Below are 5,859 nucleotides of genomic sequence, written 5' to 3'. Positions count from 1 at the left end.
ATGGGGGAGCCCTGCCCCTTAGTGAGATTAGCTGCAGGGAGACCACCCACAGTCAGTGAGAGTGGCCACAGGGGACCTGCCCCCCAGTCGCTGACTGGTTGCTGGGGGGCCACGTGCCCCCCCCGACTAGGGTGGCATCAGTTGTCCATGGTACCTAGCCCCTTCATAAGCCAGTTCCAGCCAGTGGCCTGAGAAGGGTGCAGTGGATCTCCATCTGGGCATGCAGAAGGAAGTTGGTTCCGATTCAGCTGCATGGGGGAAAGGAGACAAGGCCTGGCTCCAATGCTGGGGGCACTGGGAATGCTAATAAATGAGATGCAGAGGCTGCTGGAATGCAGCAATTACCATGCTCCAGCAGACTCAGTTAATCTAGTCTGCTCTGACGTGCTGGAATTCCCTTGTGTAGGAGCAGCCTCAGTGCTCTTGTATAGGTGCCCATGCTCTTTAGTTCATGCACACAAATACTGGCTAACGCGCATTTTGTTAGTACCTCACAATGGAGGTACTAGATTTAATTTATATTAACTGAAGTGTGTTAATGCATGTATAGATGCACTTATTGACTAGCTAATTGTGTCTTCTTGCCCAGAGTACTGACTTCAGTAGGTTCAGCATGTCAAACCCAGTCTGAGGTCTCTAAATCTCAATGTATTGCATAGTGAACCTTGATGCCTCACATAAGGGGTCTGGATTCCATTCCAAGATAGATGTTTGATATGTGTTCAGTACTGTGGTGTCCATGTCTTGTTTTGGATCAGCCAGTTTAACAGTAGTGTCAGTATGATATTTTACTAACAGTTACCCAGAGCAAGAAAATTTCCATTGTACCTCAGCTATTTCACAATTGGAAAATGCTGATATTTGAATGAAGTAATTTACTGGTGTTGGGTGAATGTGGAGATGTTTACATTTTTAGTATTAATATGTGAGCCTGACAAAGAAAAACTCACATGTCACATATATGTTTTCTTTATCTGACCTGTTTGATGAGGAGTCATGCCCATTCTATTTCAAGAACACAGTAAGTATCAACATTTTCTAATACATTATTTGAAAATCCATTAAAAAAATATTTGGCTAGCTAAATTCTGTATCATTGCATACGTCTCATAGAAGGCCCTTCATGATCTCTTATATTTTCTAGTATACACTTAATCCTCCATTAAGATTCACTAGCTTAGACTTTGGTAGCTGGGTGGAAGCTCAGGTTGAAATCTGTATAAATTCAATGCTCCCTGCTAGCAAATCCCAATGAAAGACCAAGCTGTTGGCACGTTAAAGCCATGTCACATGGGACACTTAGTATGTGCTATGTCTGTGGAATATTATGCAGTGTTAAAGTTAGATCATGTTCTGAGTAGGTGCACAGTAATTTTTATTATGAACATTCACAGTTCAGACTCTGCTCTAAAGGGCTAGAAAGCAGGCATCCCAGCGTGGCACACTGAAGTTCCTTTTTGAAGGAGTGAGGGGGCTGTGTACAGTGCATCTTGGGATACTGAAGGACTGCAAAATCCTCACATTGTCCCCATGAAGCAGGCTGACACTCGCTGAATGCATTTTCTTTAAAACCATTTGGAAAAAGTCATCACATAAAAAGTTGAAATCTTGCTATAATAGGCATGTTTACTGCTTTAACATGCAGTTGCTCACATATTAAATGCATTTAACACATACTAAATGTTCCATGTATTATGGCCTTTAGTTTTAGGTTTTCTTCCTCAGGGCTAATGCACTGCTTTAGCTGATATTGAGACATGAATCCAGAAGGATTAGAAGGTACTTCTGCCCATGGAGCTTACATGATATATCCCAGGGGTCTCAGAGCCAGTTCAGTCTGGAACTGGTGCTGTGGGTGCTGCTTTCAGCACAGGGAATAGGTCCAGGTTGTAAGCTTTTTGAGGTACCTGGATTGGTACAACCCTGCACACTGGCCATGGGGCCAGGACAGATGAGGCCATGCCAGAACCAGCATCCAAAACTGTCTGGCTTAGTGCCACAGGCAGAGTGTACACCATGTCAACCACCTGTGCCATGTGGAATGCCCACAGCACTGGCTTCAGCATGTGCACCATATGCATCATGCACGAGGCTCAATTTGGGGCTTGTTCTTTTTGAAGCATTCAAGGCTGGGCCTGGCACTATGAGCACTGCCCACAGCACAGGGGACTGGCATGGGGTGCATGCTGCATGTGGCACCCTCCCACATAGTCCTGTGCAGCAGCTGCAGTACACAAGAATGGCCTGGGCCCTGATCCAGACTGGCCCTGGAATCAGCACTCAGGGTCAGTGTAGTGATCACATGAATTTACACATGATCAGCAGCTACTTTGCCATAGTGCCCCCACCACCCAAAAGGAAGTACTAAAGTATGGTGCCACAACAACATCACCATATGGCGATGTGTAGATGTGCCCACCAAGTACTATTTTAATGTAGTTCATAGTATAGCAAAATTAGTTTTTCAAAGCTATGTCATTTGGCTGGCTTCCAGCATTTACAGAAATAATCATCTTCTGATGGTAAGGATTGGATATTAAGATAAATTTAATGGAAAAATATTTCGTAATTGCATTTATAAAACACTGAGGAAGTGTTTTGCTTTTAAGATGCATTAGAGAACAGCTAAAGAAGAATTAAAGGAACTAGTTTAAAGAAGAAGTGAAACTAGCTCACACAACTCTGTATATTTCAATCACTTAATATTTTAAATAATGCAAACCCAAACTTCAAGGTATTTTGCTGAACAACTACTATTCTGTATTTATAGCTGATTTTGTGTTATAACTTACAGTCTAGCCTTTCTTTAAATCATTTAACTAAATATTGCACTTCCTGTATTCAAAATCTAGGATGCTGCCAGAGAAAACATTACCATATCTACCAGATGCCTATTATTTTAAGAAGATTTTTCTAAAAGGATTGTGGAAAAAATTTCAAAACTACCTTCACTTATGACCCAAAACCTCATTTTCAAAAGTGATATAAATACTTTAGACCTTAAGTCACAGTGATTTTGTCTACACAAGATGCTTTACTGTGAAGTAGCATAGTTTCCTGTTCAGTAACCATGCACATCTATATGTGCACATGCTCACTGTATAGTAAACTTAACCACTTGCTAGTAAATTTACTACCTGAAAATACAAGTAAGAAATTTTCTTGTAAGTAGTTACTGAACAGTAATGTATGTGTAGATGCCAACCAGGAGATTTCCTGCCAGTCAGCCCTGCCACTAGGGGGCCAGTCTGTGCTTAGTCCCAGGGCCCAGGGCATGTTCAGAGTACAGGGCTGGTGAAGTGGGGATGGCCCCGGGGGGGCCTCCCTAGAGAGCCCCCCTGAAGGGTGGGCATGGGTGCAGGCAGCTCCATGTCCCAGTTCACCTGGGAGCCCCAACCCCCCTGAGCCTGGGCACTGTGGGCTTGATGGCAGTACAGGAGACTGGCTGACCTGCATGAGGAGAAGGAGAGCATGGGGCTAAAGCCACAGCATCAGGTGCTTCCAGAAGCCTGGCCTGTCCTGGGCTGGAAACAGGCCAGGGGAGGAAGGCTGCCTGCAGCTAGCACCTAGTGGCCCACTGGCCCCGGAGGAGTAAGTGGGGATGGAAGGCTCAGCTGGTGGCCTCCTGGGCCTGGGATGGCCTAGCCAACTTAGCATGGTCTGCAGCACCCATGCATGCCTGACTCCCAGTCTGAGGTTGGACAGCCCATGGGCTCTAGTAAAGAACATTTTATCTCTGAAATATTGCAAACTCACATGAACAGCTTCTTTCTCATGGGCCTGCAGGCCCTGTAGCTGAACATGGATGAGAGGCTACAATTGGCAGCCAGGATGCAGCCTCAGAGTCACCGGCACCCATAGCCAGGGCCCTGTGGATGCTCCAGCTCCACAGGAGGAGGACCCAGGATCAGAACCTCCCTGTCAACTGGCTGTAATGGCCATGGAGGACCAGCAGGTGGACATGCAGATGTGGTGATGGAAGACTTTGTTTGGCAGGACAGACAGGGAACAGAGGACATACCCTGTGAGGTGGCATGGGACTAGTGCAAGGAGGTGTAGGGCAAACATGAGGAGGCACAGGATAGGGCAGACCAGGAGTTCAAGACCAGCCAGACCAGGAGGGGGCACACAAACCATATTGTAAGTAGTTTGCATGGGGAAGGGGGTGTTTTATTGTTGGTGGGTAGGGTGAGCGGTGGAGGGACCCTGGTGTTGGAGAGAGAGCCAGGTAGGGAGTCTGTTGTTGGGGAGGGAGTGAGGAAAAGGGGTCTGTTTCTATTAGGAGAATAAAGTGGTTTTTTTGGAGAACTGTTTGCAGTGAGCATGGTGCTGGGGGTGGGCAGTGGGGCACAGTTTCATTGGCAACTATCTAGGAGGGCTTTAGCAGGGAATGGAGGAGGAGGTCGTTGGCAAGCACCTTTTGTACTCAGTACCCTGGCCCCCATTGGGAGGTGTGGAGCTCACATGGGGCCTCAGTGCAGGAGGGAAGGTGTGCTGCTTTTGCTGCCACTGCAACTGTTGTGGCTGCTGCCAGACATCCTCTGACTGATGCTTTTTCTTCACCCAAAGCATGTGAAACATCTCCCCCTGGGTCATACAGATGTTATGTAGCATGCAGGCTGCAATGATGACCTGGGGGATGTCCTAGGTGTCTTAAAGGTGGTGAGTCACATTGTGCCAGTGTCCCTTAAGGTGGCCAAAGGTACACTCCACCAGGGCATGTGTGCAGCCCTGGCACCAGTAGAAGTAGATCTGGCAAGGGTCAAGCTGCTTGGTGTAGGGCCTCATGAGCCGGGGAGGAGTGAGTAGGCAGGAACCCCAATGAGGAGGGGTGGGACTACCATGGCACCCAGCTGGAGGGCCAGCATTCCTGGTGTGAAGCACCCACTCTGCACCAGGGTTGACAGGGTGGAGTTCCAGAAGACATGGGAGTCATGGGCAATGCCTAACCACCTAGCACTCACATTAGTGAGGAAGCTGTGGTGGTTGACAACAGCCTGGAGCACAACAGAGTGAAAGTCCCTCCAGCTGTAGTAGCAGTTATCCCCATGGGTTGAGTAGGTGATGGGAATGTGGGTCCTTTCCAGAGCCCTCCCTGATGCACTGAGAGAAGCCCAGGACATGGGACCCCACCACCACCTCCAGGGGGTCATGCACACAGAGTATGGTGTGTCCCAGCATGTCCTGTGGGCTGCTGCACACCTCCAGCATAGCATCCCTAGTAGTTTCTTTGCCCACTCCAAAGAGGTGGCCCACATAATGGAGGCTGGTGGGCATGGCCAGATTCAGCAGCAATGGATAGCTCAGTGTCTGTGGGGAGGGCCTGCCACATGTTGGTGTTCTGCCATTCCAGGTTCAGGAAGAACTGTTCTAGGAGATCCAATAAGGTGGCTGGAGTCCTTCAGGCACTGCTTGTCATCCCAGATGGCCTGGATAATGTACAGCCAATAGTTCTGGTTGGCCCAGCAGGCCCAGAAGTGGCAGGATTGGAGGCCCAGGAGGGCATGGACAGCACCAGCTGTGGCATCTGGAAACATGTCAGTTTCCCTGGTGAGGTCTGGCTAGCATGACAGGGGCATGATAGCAGTTGTAGGGTGGTGGAGGCTCTGGAACAGCACAGTGTGGCCAAGCAGGTTGTTGTCATGTGTGGTGGAGCTGACAGGGTCCAGATTGCCCTGGGCAAGGTGGCAATCATCATGGGAGGCCAACAGAGCCACTGCTATGGCCAGCAGGAACCTGAGACGCTGGGCATCATTGTCAGAGGCAGAGGGTGGAGCATTCATGACACGGGGAGGTAGGGGCAGCAATGAAACAGCTGCTGCATGCTTTCCCCACATCTGCATGCTTCTCCTAGACAGA

Source organism: Crocodylus porosus, unplaced genomic scaffold, assembly GCF_001723895.1.
Source record: "Crocodylus porosus isolate Cpor-Errol unplaced genomic scaffold, CroPor_comp1, whole genome shotgun sequence".
Classification (NCBI taxonomy): Eukaryota; Metazoa; Chordata; order Crocodylia; family Crocodylidae; genus Crocodylus; species Crocodylus porosus.
This window is presented reverse-complemented; position numbering follows the sequence as displayed.